We start from the raw sequence: 17,542 nt of genomic DNA on the forward strand, positions 1-17,542 counted from the left end.
TTTTTAAGATAATTTAAAACGGAGTTTAATTAATTATAAAAACAGATTTAATTTTTTTATACTACTTATGAAATTTTAAATTTCTTGAATAAAAAGCTTTAACATTATTGTTACTTTAAGCATAAGAGCAAGTACGTGCGACCCCAGTCGTGCAATTTATTTTGATATACAAAACAAAAATTTAAAAAAAAATTTCTATAGGTAGAATCAAGATATCAAATCGCATAGCTTAGGTACTTCATTTAGAGGTTAAAACCATTTAAAAATAATTTTTCGTTGTTTTAAAACAACTTTTAATACATTTTTACATTTCTTATAAGATTATTCTTTTACAAATCCAGCCGTGCATTTTATTTTTGACCTGCCCTATAGAAACTACATTTCATAAGTACATTTCGTTAAAAAAAAAAAATAAAAAAAAAAAATTCTAATCGATCTTGCCAGGAGTCGAACCTGGAATCTTCTGATCCGTAGTCAGACGCGTTATCCATTGCGCCACAAGACCGTTATAAATTTAATAAACTGGCGAATGTTTTGGGATTTTTAAATTATATTAATAAAATATTATATTGATCAACTCTAAATAATCGAAAACCAAAAATAGATTTGAATAAATTAAATTGAACGAAACAATTGAATGAACTCATAGATACAAACCAATAATGTAAATTAATGTTATTCATGTACAAAAGTAGGTAGATACATAATTCGAATTTTAAATGTTGTTAAACTGATTACTGATAAGGTAAATCATATATTTTAGGTATAGCATTACTTAATTAAATCTATTTGTAGGTTGTTCGTCATGAAATAAAAAGTGTTTGGTTTTAAAAAATTAAAACTGAAATATATTTGTACAAGAATAGTCTCAGCATTCATTTGAGAGTTGTATAATTGAAATTAAACAATATTTTCGTAGGTATAAATGAAACATTTCGTAAAGGAAGCGGGGCAGTAGTTTTAGGTTAGACATTTTTTTTGAAAAATGGTTGCTGAAGTTATATTGTTTGAAAATTTGTTTCTTCATACAGTTTCTAAACACATTTTAAATCAGAATACCAAAAACATTTTCATTTCAGAAAAAAAAATTCAAAGATATCAATCAGTTGAATTTCTAGAGCTATTTTCAGAGTTTTTGAAAAATTTTTCCCAAAAAAAAAAAATCCTTCTGATATCAGTTTTCTGCAGCTGCACCTAAAAACATACCCACGGTCGCTATTATATTCACCCTCTCTCTATATTTGATGTGAATTCCATGCAAAAATATTCGTTTTAACAATATTGTCCTCATACTGTTCCTCCTTCAAGCACGCCTACGATAAAAATCTATGCCTTAAGTAAACCCTAACAACGACCCAAACAGAGAACGAGAGTGAAAAAATTCAACCAAATTTCCAACCGAAATCGAAAACACCAATTCAAAATCTTGATATTTACCCAAACCCTATTCGACCCATATAGATTTCAGATCGATCTCATCCCAGACCCAAAATACGAGCAGCATCAAATACCTTGTCCCGCCCAAGGCCATACAACTACATCACATTCAGCGATGTTATCACAAAATGCAATCCATGTACCGCACGTGTGTCCTTCTTCTCTGTTTAACAAAAAAAAAAAAAAAAAACTCCAGAACTAAGGATTATCTATCTACTCTCAAAATAAAAACCAATCTTTCGCTTATTACTCTTGTAGTTCGATTTTCGTATATCATGAGTCGTCTTCTGCAAGAAACATCCTGAGGCTACTTTGGTCCAACTTAATCGAAAATGAATATGGAATGGACCACGATTTTTAATTTTCACAAATTCAAAAAAAGAAAGAAAAAAAATACCCAATTTTTTATCGAAAACAAAATCCTTAATTCAAACAACAACAATATTCTCAAAAACTCATCTGCTTCCAAGGCAACCCAAATATCCTGAGGATGAAATTGATACCGAAGCTGTCGCTAGCATCGCGCTCTTGTAAAATAGTCCCCGATGCCGACACGACTGACGACATCGACGTGCGTTGTCGTCGTCACAATCATCGTCATCAGCTTTCCAATATTTTGTGTGTGTTTTGTCGTGTGAGTGCGTTGCGTATGCGGATGTCAGGAGCATTTTACGTCACTTTGCAAATTTATTTTTTAATGTTTATGTCGCCCCATTAGCCCAAATCAATGTCAAGAAGGGATGTGCACACGCAAAAACCAAAGAAACAGACAAAAATGTGCATTTTTTTAAACGATTCTTTTTGATCTTTGTGTTTTTTTTTTTTATCCTAAGCCGGGATAGAGGGTTCATTTATTTCTCGAGGCCAAATTGACAAACTCCTCAATTTGGATGGAAATTCGATGCACAAAATGTTACAGGAAAAGAGGACTATTCAGAAAAAAATACAAAAAAATTGAGAATTTGATTGAATTTGCAAAAATGCAGGGGTGTGCGTTTGTGTCTATCAAAAAATGTGTGTAGGGGATATAGGGGCAGCTAGTAAATGGTAGGATACTAAATAATTTTTTAATTTCAATTTTTGACAACTATCAAAAATCGGTTGAGAGAATAGTTATTATAAGGTTTTTTGTGTTTCTAATTTTTGGAAAGCTTGATTTTATTTATATTTTATTTTATTTTATTTTATTTTATTTTATTTTATTTTATTTTATTTTATTTTATTTTATTTTATTTTATTTTATTTTATTTTATTTTATTTTATTTTATTTTATTTTATCTTATTTTACTTCATTTTATTTTATTTTATTTAATTTAATTTTATTTTATTTTATTTTATTTTATTTTATTTTATTTTATTTTATTTTATTTTATTTTATTTTATTTTATTTTATTTTATTTTATTTTATTTTATTTTATTTTATTTTATTTTATTTTATTTTATTTTATTTTATTTTATCTTATTTTACTTCATTTTATTTTATTTTATTTAATTTAATTTAATTTAATTTTATTTTATTTTATTTTATTTTATTTTATTTTATTTTATTTTATTTTATTTTATTTTATTTTATTTTATTTTATTTTATTTTATTTTATTTTATTTTATTTTATTTTATTTTATCTTATTTTACTTCATTTTATTTTATTTTATTTAATTTTATTTTATTTTATTTTATTTTATTTTATTTTATTTTATTTTATTTTATTTTATTTTATTTTATTTTATTTTATTTTATTTTATTTTATTTTATTTTATTTTATTTTATTTTATTTTATTTTATTTTATTTTATTTTATTTTATTTTATTTTATTTTATTTTATTTTATTTTATTTTATTTTATTTTATTTTATTTTATTTTATTTTATTTTATTTTATTTTATTTTATTTTATTTTATTTTATTTTATTTTATTTTATTTTATTTTATTTTATTTTATTTTATTTTATTTTATTTTATTTTATTTTATATTATTTTATTTTATTTTATTTTATTTTATTTTATTATATTTTTTAATTTAATTTTGTGGTCTGAATTTATCCCTATCTCTCCTACCTTCATATGCCGAATGCAAACTAAAATTTCAATTAATTCGAAATGTATTCTATTTCTGTTCTTTTTTATGCAATTTTTTTAGGTCTAACAAATTTCTTTGTTTTTTTGTCTTCTTTTCTCGGTGATATTTCCTCGTGCCAAGGGCTCAACACAGATCAGAAGTTCTCTTTTATAATAATTTCACTTTTCAAACTGACAATTGGCAGGCGTGTCAAATTTGTTTCAGCTGCAACGATTACCATGTCTTTTTGTAGTTCTTTTGCTGGGAAATGTGTGTTTCTATTATTTTGTTACTTTTTTTTCAACATACCTACGTACATATACGTACATCATGGGCAATACCCGAAACCTATATTATGCTGATGTGGAAGTATTGTTCCAACTGAGGTAATCATGTGGAAAATATTAACATTTTTTGTATTTTTTTTATACTTATTTTTGAGTTGCATTTTAAATTTGGTTTTATGATTTCATATAAATTTATCAATGTTTACGGTTTTGGTCATAGTTGATTTGATTTGAAAAGGGCATTTGACATTTTGTACATGTTCGTGTATCTATCACATGGAAAGAAAGTGACGAAGGATGACTGTAAGCTGTTAATAGTTCATAGTTGCGTATCGGGTCTAAGAATGTAGACCCTTTTTTCTTTGACTCAAATTGCTGGGGTTTGTTCTTTTTACTTGGTAGTTGGCACCTATTAAAAATTTTCTGTCTATAAATTCATATGTAGTAAATTTTGTTATAATAGAAAGTCTATCGTTGTTAAAGTTTTTTGTTTGCAGTGTCAGATAGCGACAAAGTACGTTTCGTTTAATACTTTATTTTTCTGCGGAATTAGGTACAGTAAGCTCAAGGTCGTTGAGTTTTGTCAATCGCTCCTTTGACAAATTGTAAATAATAAAGTGTTATATCGTTTGAACTAAATATATACATACTAGAACACCCACCTTGTGGTAATATACCCTTTTTACTTGCGATATACCTAGGAACTATATCAAGTAATGCATTCGTAAAAAAAAAAAAAGTTGAGATAACATTTTTCCATGAAATTACGATGATAGAGAATGCCAAAAAATTGGGTCCCGGAAGTCCGTCTGTCTGTCTGTCTGTATAAGGAACTAGAGCCTAAACGGATGGACCGATTAACTCCAAACTTGATATGTCGCAGTTTTTGGAGACTCTCCAGAGGGGTTTTTGGAATTAATTTTTTTGGACCAAGAACTTTTACAAAAGTTATATAAATAACGAAGTCTTTCCAATCGGTGTTTTATTTATTTTTACTTTCACAAAGGCGCCCCAATTTTTTTCCTATTTTACTTTTTCAACGGCGCTCGTATTTTTTGTCCTAAACTTTTTGAAGAATGAAGGCGCCCCCCTATTTTGGGTTAATTTATTTGGCTTCCGGAAGGACAATGGTGTCCAAAATCTTCGTTCATCTTTGAAGAACAAGGCGCCATAATTTCTTTTGAAAGACTAAAGCAATCATAATATTCCTCCAACCAATTTAATTTTTGCAAAGGCGCCCCTATACATATACAAATCACTAAATCATAGCTGGTAATATGGAGATGGAGTGTGTTTCTTTATTTTTTCCGGATATGGAAAAGAATAGACCGACGACGAGACAAAATAGTTTATGGAGAATATCCAGACTGTAATAATGAATAAAGAAACAGAAGGGAGACGGACAGAATCCCGAAATCCAAAATCCAGAAAACCCTAAATCCCGAAAACCCAAAATCCCGAAAACCCAGAATCCCGAAAATCCAATAAATCCCGAAAACCCAAAATCCAAAAAGGCCAAAAATTGACAGCTTCTCTATTTCTTATAAAAACTACGTTTGTGTGTGAGAATAACAAAATAGGTCTGTTCGTTGTTCCCCCCTCCAGGGCACTCTGAGTCATGTCAATTAACTGTTAAAAAAATCAGAGTTTCTCGGGTTTTCATTTTACATCGAAAACCTTAGAGCTTTAGTTTGATCACCTGATTTCTGTTTTGACATTTTTTACTATATTTAGTTTCTTTTTTCATGAATTTCGTGAAAAATCTCATATTTACCACACAAATTTTGTATCCACAAACGACAAATCACTTTTCGCACACCAAACAATTTTTTTTTTCTTAAACAGCTGATTTCATTTTGAATTCCTCCGCTCAGACAAAATACGCAGAGTTGTTCAGGGTGCGTACAGAGCGAACATAGAACACATAGGAAATAACTCTGGTTGAAAAAGGAGCTACAAAAAACGCTTGACGGCGAATTCGGAGCGACCCAGAGTGCCCTAGAGCTCACAACGAACAAACCTAATATTTATAAAGGTATGTCGTTTTCGATTGGCCGTCCGGAAGCGTCCGGAATCATTCAGAAACCTGCTGCAAATTTTTTATTCTCCTAGTGAAAAAACAAAAACAAAAATATTTGATTTTTCATCAATACAGTAATTAAATTTCAGAATTGGGTGGAAGCGATTCAAACTTTTTTATTGGATTTCAGAATGAAACGAATATAAATATTGTTCAAATAAAACCAACTATACCTACTCTTTAAATGTGTTTAAACAAAAAAGTTAGAGATAAGTTAAGCTTATTTACTTTAATAAACTGCACATTGTTGCATAAATGCATTAACAAGTATATGAGAGGTAAAAAATAATCTGCTATTGCTTTTTTTCGTGATTTAAACAAATTTTTTTATAATGATTTTTTTTTTTTTTTGAGAGGCGCCACTTGCAATCTTGCCCAGGGGCGCCGGTAGTGCTTAAACCGGCACTGCCTGTCATTCAAAGTTTTCGGAAAAGTTTAATTTCACGAAAACGGCTCCAACGATTTTGTTAAAAAAATTCAAATATTAGTTTTTAAACAAGGTCTATTTTTTGATGAAAAAAATACAAAAGCATTTATATACTTTAAATATAAGCCAAAAATTAAATTCTGAAAAAAATAATTTTTGGATTTTTAAAAAAATTTTGAAAATTTATTTTTTGAAAAATCAAATTTTCGAAAACGGGACATTGAATTTTTTTTAAATTTTGTTTTTAGATTTTTTTAGAGATTTCTACAAAATGGCATACCAATTTTATTTTAATAATTTTTATTTTTTTTTTGTTTTTATATATACCTACATTTCCCAAGTTTCTACATAAAAAGTCTTAATAACTGTAGCAACATGAACTCTAAGAGGAATTTCGTGCGACTAAGTCGTGCATTTTATTTTGTTAGTTTGAATACTTGTCTTGTCTTGGAGACAAAATCTTACAGATGACGATTGAAGATGAGTGATGGGGATAGAACCCTCTTTTGAAAAAATTAATGGATGCATTCTTTAAGAATAAAATGCACGACTGGGGCCGCACGTACTTGCTCTTGCAGTTCAAAGCACTTTTATGTTAGCTTACTTGTAGATTATAAGAGCTGCCTCTATATAATTTTTTAAGAAATTTGGTTGATGTAGGGGAAGAGCCGGCATGGAGGCCAAATGTTAGTTAAGAAAATTTTTTTTTTATTTGACTTGACTTTTTTGAGAAAAACTAAAAACGCAGTTTTACTGCAATTACTTTGAATATTAAGTATGCAAAATTTAATCAAAATCATAAGATCCATTTTTGAGAAAATTGCAATAACTCCATAATGATGTACGGGAAGAGCCGACATCCGCGATTTAAAAAAATGTAAAGACCATATTTCCACTATCCGTATTTTTTGAGGAAAACTAAAAACGCAGTTATGTTAAAACTATGTATAGCATTACGTGTTTTAAATTTAATCAAAATCGTTAGAGCCGTTTTCGAGAAAATTGAAATACCTCGAAAAGTTTGTATGGGAGGTATACGTTCTAGGTGAGATATTAAAAAACAAAAAAAAACCAACCTTGGAAATTATGAAAAAACTATCTGTACCAAATTTCACGAAAATCTGTCGAGCCGTTTAGGCTGCAGCTACTTGTACAGATGGACGCACGGACGCACGGACGCACAGACCGACGGACGTCATGACGAAACCCACTTTTTTGGACTTCTCGACTATCGTAATGTTAGTTTTGATTAAAACCTCGAAATTTTTTTTTGACACGAAACCAATACTTGCCCTATAGATACGGTGACCATATTTCTAGAAGCGAAACCCGGGACAGATAAAAAATTCGTTGGATCGTTTTGAAAATATTGATTTTTCACAAAAAAAAAAAAAAAAAAAAAATTATTTTTTTAAAATGAGTTTTGATAATTTCCTTATTTTGATACTATGATTTCTTAAACGATTTGATGGGAGCATTTTCATTGAAATCATTTAAATAGTATCCGAAATCAAGAAAGCTGATTTATAATAGGTACCTTACCTACTGTTAATAACTTCTAAAAAAATATTTTTTCAATAAAAAAAAAACTTTTCCTGATATAGCTTTTCAACTCGACAAATACAAGCTGGAACTAAACAAAATGACAAAAAAATTTTAAAACTAAAGCCTAGTCTTGAAGTGAAACGAAAATTTTCATATAAACCAGAACGACGAAATACGAAAATTTAGTTTTTCGATGCACATTTACGCAGCTTAACCACCGAAATTCTTTACTGTGCTAGAATATTTGGAGAGTTTTCAATCGTTTTTCACTGACATTTACCTGTCCAAGTAATTTTTCTTATTCTAAAAGAGTTTTTTGACTTTGGAGACTTATTAGAAAAAAATTAATTTAAATCAACCAAAGACTGTTTTTTCTTGTTTTCCGTACAAAGTTTTGAAAATTTTGAATAAATAAATAATCATTTTTATCAAAAAAAAAAAAAAAACGGCTTCCATGGATCGAAACTAGGTTTTATGGTTTTCTCATAAATTCTATACCCAGAACTGGACCACACTGCAAGCACAAGCTTTCCAATACAAAAAGAATTATCAAAATTGGTTCACTCCGTTCAGTTATGAGTTAACAAACATAAAAAAATAAATTAAAAAAATACAGACGAATTGAATAACTCCTCCTTTTTGGAAGTCGGTAAAAAAAAAATTAGAAAATGTGCAAATACGGGACAATCACGGGACAAATTCCAAAATACGGGACACTTATACGTCCCGGGTTTCTTAAATAAAAACCCGGGACAAGCTGTTGAAATACGGGACAGTCCCGGGTAAACCGGGACGGATGGTCACCGTACCTATAGAGCAAGTAAAAAATCATTTAAACCCGTTTTTTTTTTTATCAGACAAAAAATTTCACTGCCTGACTTTCTGGTGAAGGTGTGCAGTTAATACCTGCTATTAACTCTTCTAACCCTTAAACTCCGATGATTTCTGTACCTAAGATTTGTTAAATCCAGAGTTTTGTAAAGTTTGGAAACTGTGAATTTCGACGGTAGATTGCTTCCTAATGATAACAATAACGATTGATCATTAAACTACAATTCATTCTCAAAGAACTACTCTGCATTCAAAAAAGAATTGCCATATCGACAAAAGAATAGAATTCCCTAGGAAAGGGCAGTTCCTTATCACCACTTATATTCTCCATCCCGTATTCGTATAATAACTCCTAAGCGAGACCACCGGCTTTCCTTCACTGAACCCGTAATTTTCTTGTGGTTTCTTGTATCTTTTAATTTCAAAGTCCTGTCAAACAAACATCACAGAAAATAATAAAAATTAAAAATAGTTTTACACTCAATTAAATGAAACGTTCCACAATTAATGATTGTGTTATTTCCCTACAGCTAAAACCGATTTCGTTCACCCGAAACGTGTCTCACCTGTATAGTTTGTGTATGTTTCATACGAAAATGACAGAAAACGACCAAAAAATAATTGTTTCTCTAGAAATTTTCAAAATTATCTACAAACCAAAAAACAAAAAAAACTCATAAAACATGTTCGCCATCCGTAAAACACTATTACGCTAGAGCGTTAGCATTGTCTAATGCCACACAAAATAGAAAAGAAACGAAATTTCAATTTCATAATTTTGACCTTTTTTTTTGATAATAACGAACGCGTTTGATAGTATGAGATCACTGTAACGTCATCTCACGCGATCTTTTTATTCTAAGTGTTCAAAAGCAATTTCATCGGAAGCAATTAAAAGCAGCAGCAACTTACCGGCTTCTAGAAGTGTATATACGTACCTATATCGTTTTCATAGATCTTCTCCCCAGATAAAGGTCAAAACTTCAAAGAACCTTCACTGGAAGTTAGACTCTCTTTCGCTCTGTGGTAATTGCTATTCCGAAAATTGCTGTCCATAGTTTGTTGTTAGCGTGATGCGTAACTTGAGGGCCAACACGGTAGAATATATACCCTTTTAGTACCTTAGTTACCCATACAAACAACAGATAGATATATGCATTATTATATTTTTTTGTTTTATTTTTACAGTTCTGCTGAAAAAAAAGCGGATACCATCTCTCATGGCGAAACGATAAATTTCCCCAGAGACGACATATCATCCGTCTTGGGATTTAAAGCAGACCATAAGAATTCCTCAACTTTGAATTCCATGGCTGCCCTAATGATGGAAATCAGTTTTGCGGTTTTCGAGTTCAAAAAGGATTCGGAACGTATTTCACACCATCGTGCACATTAAACGGTCGAAGACGCGCGATACCTACTCAGCGGCCATAAGGATATGTATATTTCGGTCGTTTTGCAGATCCGCCTCTTTTGGGTCCGTTTCGTCTGTCCATCTGTCGGTTGGGTCGCTTGTCAGTCTCTGAGTGTGCAAAAAACATAAAAAAAAGTCCAAATTTAGTTACAAAGAATAACAAAATCGAAAAACTACCTCAAAGATTGAGAGGCCGGATATTATGGTGTGAAGGAGTTGCCTGCGAGCTGTTAGTGTGCGGTGGGTCATATCATCATCTCTCTAAAACCCAGCCAAAGAGTCAGAAAGCGACTCACGAATGAAAGGCTGGTTAATCGTAGATCAGAAAACTGCCTCTCGGATACAATTTGCAGGCTTTTTTGGTTAGCGCTTTGGGTCGGCATACTCCAATACCTCATCATCACCACCATCATCATCATCAGGTGAATACACCTATATCTACATTTTTTTGAGCTTGCAGGCTTAAACAAGGTTCTTTATTCGGATTCCCTTTGTCGAAGAGGTGTCGACGAGGAGCACCACCGATGATATGGTGTCCGGGGCGGGATGGTGACGGCAGCTAGCGCTAGCATACAGATGATGATAGTCATGGCATAAGGGATTGCGTTTTGGTATTCATTCGAATCGAATTAGAGGTGCGCAAAATATGGCAAATAATACAATTTGGTTTGGATTGGATCTGAAGGCTTGTTGAAGACTATTGCTATGCGAATAACAAAGTACCCAGGTAGAGCTGGCATCAGAGATGGAGCCAAAGCCACAGCCATAGCCATAGCCAGAGCCAGCCAAGAGCTATGACAAAGATGGAACTCAGAGATACGTGCGTTTGTGGGGATGTTAAGTGTTGTCGTCATATAAATGCATGCAATTTTTTTTTTTTTTTATATATTCATTGAATCAATTGCATTTCGATGAGAATCCAATTTATGTGATGGCATTTTTGTAAAGCAAAATTGACAATAAAAATTGGAACTATCAGAGATTTATGGCGCTTAAAGTGTTCAGATGTTGTGGTTTAAACGAACAACAGAAGATGCATTTAATTTGATTATTTTTTGCTGAATGTATATTGACAATGTTCCAATATTTTTCTTAATGTTTTTATTAAAAGTTTTTAAAGCTTGATTGGAGAAATTTTTTTTTTATTTATTTGGTTGTTATGTTTGTTTTAAAAAATGTATTGAAAAGCTTTGATATCGATCTTTACATGTTAGTTGTTTTTTTTTTTTAACAAAACGGAAAAAAACATAAAAGTTATCCTTTAACTTCCATTTTGGTATATTTAATCATAACATTTATAGTTAAATATACCAGAAATATAGTTAAATATACCAGAAATAAAGTTACCTATTATTTCAGTGCATTTATAATTTGACCCAGCAGTTTGTACCACCCCCAAATTTTTTTTGCTCATTCGATAGAGCATTGGCTGAATATCATTACCCTGATTTTTCGCACTCGCGAAATTCACCTTTCGGCCACCATCTTGGATTTTAGTTTTTGTTGAATATCTCGATTTCTATTTATCCTACATAAAAGTTGTGTACACAAGAAACGAAGAAAATTAAATTTCGCGTCTTTTATGTTAAAAACACTTTTTCGATATTCTGAATATTAAAAAAGTTACAAGCCAAAAAAGTAAAAAAAACTGAAAAAAATGACAATTTTAAAGTTTTGAGGACTTTTAATCAAAATTATGAAAAAACGTTCTGAAAAAAGATTATTCACCAATTCTCTACAACTCTGCTATACAACTTTTTTTCTATCTCTATAAATACAAAAGTTATTAATACTTTTTTGTTAAAAAATACCCCTTTTTTTTACGAAATGAAGAGACTTAAATATGAAAAAATTGCAGGTCCTGAATTTTCTCTTGTAACATAAAGTTATAAAATACTACATAAAATTTTATACAAGTTCAAATGAATCTAAAAGGGTGATTTTTTAGAAACTACTCACATTTTTCAAAAATCATTTTTACAAAAATGGTACCTGATAGAATTTTTCTGAAATCAGATTTAGATTCGGGAAAATCTAATCTTTCATAATATCAAAAAATTATTTGAAGGAGAAAAAAAAAGTTAAATTTTGAAGACCAGTGTAACTTTTGTATTTATAGAGATAAAAAAAAGTCGTATAGCAGAGTTGTAGAGAATTTTAAGGTGAATAATCTTTTTTCGGAACGTTTTTTCATAATTTTGATAAAAAGTCCTCAAAACTTTAAAATTGTCATTTTTTTTCGGTTTTTTTTTACTTTTTTGGCTTGTAACTTTTTTAATATTCAGAATATCGAAAAAGTGTTTTTAACATTAAAGACGCGAAATTTAATTGTCTACGTTTCTTGTGTACACAACTTTTATGTAGGATAAATAGAAATCGAGATATTCAACAAAAACTAAAATCCAAGACGGCGGCCGAAAGGTGAATTTCGCGAGTGCGAAAAATCAGGGTAATGATATTCAGCCAATGCTCTATCGAATGAAAAAAAAATTTTGGGGGTGGTACAAACTGCTGGGTCGTCCATATATGAACATCATAAATGCACTGGACTATATGCGTTATTTTCTCACCGTGCAACCAAACTTTTGTAATGATTTAAATTTTTCTATTTTATTACCACCACTAGGGTGTTCATTATTTCCCAAAGTGATGTTTTCGAGGCAGACACCCCCTAGATCAAAAGTTTAGGACCTAAATAAGGGAAATTTAGCAAAAAAAAATTATTTGGAGGTCATTAACCCGTGCCTCTAGGGTCTAGGGTCATACTTTCTCCATACAAATTTGTATGGGAAATTTTTAACTTGTACATAAAATTGTTTTTCTCTCAAGTTAAGTCATCTATTTTTAGAATGTTTGTTGACTGTGGTTGAAAAATAGTTTCTTTAAAAGACCACATTCAAAATTTACCGTTAAAATTTCTTTTTATATTTTATTTCGGTTTTTGAAATTACATTTACAATTACAAATTAAATTAATTATAGTACACCAGCTTTCGCTCAATTTTTGATGCAGTTTTATATTGGTTTTTAATTATTTTCAAATATTGCATTCAAAAATCTGTATATAAATCAAAATTTTCAATACTTTAATGATTTTTTAAATTTTATTTGAAATTTTTTGTAGTTCGAGATAAATAAATTTAAACGTATACAAACGTCAAAAATTTCAAATAAAAATTAATAAATTCGTTTAAGTATTAAAATTTTTGATTTATACACAGATTTTTTAATACAATATTTGAAAAGAATTACAAACCAATAAAACTGCATCAAAACTTGTGTGATAGGTGGTTTACTTTAAGAAGAATAAAATAAAACGTAAGGGCAAAAACTACGAAAACAGGTAATAATTTCAAAAACCGAAATAAAATATAAAAATAAATTTTAACGTCAAATTTTGAATGTGGTCTTTTAAAGAAACTATTTTCCAACCAGAACCAACAAACATTTAAAAATTAGATGATTTAACTCTAGAGAAAAAAAATTTTATGTAAAAGTTACAAATTTTCCATACAAATTAGTATGGGGAGAGTACGACCCTAGACTAGAGGCACGCGTTAATTGCTAAATTCCTATCATTTAGGTCCTAAACTTTCGATCTAGGGAGTGTCTCCCCCGAAAACATCACTTTAGGAAATAACGGACACCCTAACCACAACTAACGACGAGAGGTTACATCCAACGAGGTTCGAGTACAAAACCAAAGCCTTTGCAGATTACTTCGAAAATCATTTTCAACTGAGTCCTTAGGTTCAGCGACAACAATCCATACAGTGATTTCGTTATTGACACAGAGCGAACCACTTCTCAGAAAATCCAGAACATCTTTCACAGGAGTCATACTTGTCGAAATTTTTGTCTCAAAGATTGTCGTAGGAAACAATTTTTTGAAAAATTAAATATTGTTAAACAAAATTGTTGGAAAAGTAATTTTGTTTTTGTAATGCCTAGGTTTTTTGTATCAACAAAAATCAGTGGAGAAATTGATCCAGGTGACAACGGAGGAGCTAAGAAATTGAAAACTTTGACATTCGATATAACAAAATATTAAAAAGCAAAGAGGGCCAATTTATCATAAATACATATTGGGCCTTACCAATAATGAATCGCTAAACACACGTTTAAGTATCGTCGAGTTTAATTTTACCGTCGCGTTAAATTGGGTGTATACTAATAATCAAAATAAACACGCGTTTAACTAATTGTGCTTCTATTACCAAATCTATTACATTTGTTGTCAAAATGACATAATTGAAGTGACATTTTTTGCACGTAATGTAATAATGAACAAAAATATAACTACAAAATACCTACATACCTTCATATATTTTTATTTTGGTTGTAAAAGTTAAAAAATGGAGCCCAAGCAAGGAGGCCAAAAGTGCATAAAAAAAATGTTCATCTATCGTGAAGTACGACGATAGACTGACTCAATACAATGGTGTAGTTGTGGCTGTAGCTTGTAGTACTGCCAAAATTTTACTGAGGGAACTGAGGGAGGATCAAAAAGTTGAGAATTATTCAACTTGCGCTAAAAGCTACAGCCACAGCTACACCATTGTATTCAGGGGGTTAGTTTTCTTTTTCAGCCTTTTCTGAAAGTAATGAATATTATTAATAAAAAGGATAAATATTTATAAACAAATAAATTTTTCCATTTACTTATTTAATAAATTGCCGCCAATATTATTAATTTTTCTCAACAGCTTGTTGACTTGACAAATGTTTTTTGTTTGCTGACAAATGACAGTACAAACCGTGCGTTTACATTTAACCGCGCGTTTATAGTTCAGTTTCTCAACTATAAAATTAACGTGGCGTTAACCCTTAACCTGACTATTAAATTGGTTATTGGTATGGAGAAATATTTAACGCTCAGTTAAATATTTAACTGAGCTTTAAATTTGATTATTGGTAAGGCCCATTATGTTTATCACACACATCATGATCTTGTATTTGAGAAAAATGGAATTAGCTCGTTTTGAAATAAATGAAATCACTATGATTAGCGTATAACTGAATGTTGATATCTATGATTTTAGTTTGGTAATATATTAATAGGCGCATTTTAGAAAGTATAATAAATTGGCCTCTTTTAAACAAAAGAGCTGACTTCCGAACTTTATTAATCTTGAATTTTTATTATTTTTTACTTAAAAATATGAAATAAATGTGTAACAAAATAAAAAACATCAGAAAATAATGGTATTAATTTAATGAATGAAAGAAGATGATGATTAAATGATCGTTTTTTTTGTTTGTATTCTTCTTTTGAATGGCGTTAAAACTGATTTAAAGAGATTCTTAATTCCCATGCGTTTTGAAACACGTTTTTTGCTTTACCTATCCTTTAGACCCCAAGAAAATTTTATTTTCTAAATGCCTGCACTGAGTATACGTGAATTTTTTTAGTTCCAAAAATTTTCAAAACCTTTCAAAAAAGCAATAACAGAATGATACAGATTATAGTTATTGAAGGCGGAGAACAATATTGTTTGAAGTCCTTAACGAATCCTATGACGTTAGAACAATTTTGCTTTCCGTAGGCGAAATCTATAAGCACTAAAACCGTTCTTTTAAATTTTTTTCGAATGTGCCAATCCAATTCTAATAATTCACATAATTTTACCAGCTGCAATGACAAATCAAAATATTTTTAATTGTCATACACAAGCCCTTTGATATCTGATTGTTTGGTGGTCAAATCCCAAAAGACACATTATCGAAGGAGTTAAAATCCATCAATCAATCTACCCATAGCAAGGGGTATACGATTCTTGAACTTATTCTCTTTTCACAGTTTTGGCAAATCCTAGATTAATTGCATTTTAAAAGTATTTGTAAAAATATTTACTTTCCCTCAGAATTTTTAAGTATACGGCAGGCTTATTCATCATCATCACCCTCACTATATTGACCTAAAGCAAAAACCATTCATTGTTAACATCACACACAAAAGAGGATCTACTCCTTGAACCCAAAATCGGATTTAATAATTTAAAAAGCAAAACAAAACAAAAATACTTACATTCCAAAAAGGATCCATTTGAAAACAATAATTCAAGAGTAGGTATAAAAGAAAGAAAGAACAAAAAAAGGCCTCAAAGTAAAATCCAACTTTACAAAGCCCATCTTCTTTTATATACTCTCTGATGGCAAAAAGGATCATCAGCATCACCATTCGAAAATTCCTTCACTCAGAGCATCAGCATAAGTAAAAAGGTAAACATAATTAGTAAACTGTTTGCTTTTAGTTCATTTTGCAATGAGAATTGGCGTCCCCACATCATTGTATCCTCTTTTGTGAAAGAAAAAAAAAAAACACAAACCTATCGAAACAAAGGCAACACACACAAAAGAGACTCCGAAATGGTTTGGATTGGAATGGAATTTGAAGAGATCTAGGACAATGATGACTTTGCTGCTGAAGCTGGGTATACCTACCAACATTGTGAATTATTTAAAAACTCCCAAAATTACTTCCAAAGCTATTTGTCAAGGCTTCATTCAGAATGATGACCATCATCCTATTTGCCTGGGTAATACACACACACAAACACAATGAAGGCCTACCTGCTGCCAACTGTCGAGCCTCATGACAACTCTTCACAACCAACACACAAAACACAGTACAATTGATCGATTTACTATGCGCTATGTTGATGGTGAAACAAGCAAAATAAGGACACGAAGGACGAATAATGTTTTTGTTGTTTTTGGTTGGCCTGATTCTTTCTATTTCTACTTGCAATTCTATTTCCCAGCAAAAGCATTTAAAAGAAGCAAAAGAACAAAAACAAAACAAAAAAATAATGTCCTTTTCCGACAATGAGACAATTTATTGGGCAAAAGGTAGCTCCTCTGACTCGGTTAATTAATTATTATCCTTTTGTTATGAGAGTTTGTTTTGTATACAACATCTAACGTTTTGTTGTTTCCAAGAACACATAGAGGACAATTAAGAGACTGAAAGCAGAGCATAGTCATTGTTGCTTTGACTCACTCCACTACCACTATTATATAACTGAATGAGAACCCGATTGTGCCATTATCCTTACGTAATAGTTTGTCAACGTTTTGGTCGTTATCGTGTCGTCGTCCTAAGTCGTCGTAGTCGGTCGTCGTCAGTTATGTCCTTTCGTGTGGCTTGACTAGAGATAGAACCTAGAAAAACAACGACTATAAAGTTATAGGTATAGAATATGCTATTATAGGTGCCTTATAGAAGAGTATAGTATGGATAACAAATGAAGATTATGTCATTGCAGAGGAAAATATTGAAGGACACACAGAAACATAGATTTAGATAGTTTTCTTTTGTTAATGTTACTGTTTTGTTTATTAAGTTTTATCATTTTGAACAAAGGCAAATGAATTGATTTTGTATTGTCTGAAGTAATTGAGCCAGAGTGCTGTTTTATATTCATCTATGGTATTACCACATACTACTGAAGGATCCTATCAATC

The 17,542-nt window shown here is 30.5% G+C and overlaps 1 non-coding gene across 1 annotated transcript; it reads right to left on the minus strand.

Annotated features, from left to right (window-relative positions):
- Positions 1 to 432: 432 nt before the first annotated feature.
- Trnar-acg (transfer RNA arginine (anticodon ACG)) lies at positions 433 to 505 on the minus strand. Its single transcript has one exon. It is a non-coding gene; the product is annotated as a tRNA-Arg (tRNA).
- Between the last annotated feature and the right edge of the window lie 17,037 nt (positions 506 to 17,542).

The sequence above is a fragment of the Episyrphus balteatus genome, chromosome 4, assembly GCF_945859705.1.
Source record: "Episyrphus balteatus chromosome 4, idEpiBalt1.1, whole genome shotgun sequence".
Taxonomy (NCBI): domain Eukaryota; kingdom Metazoa; phylum Arthropoda; class Insecta; order Diptera; family Syrphidae; genus Episyrphus; species Episyrphus balteatus.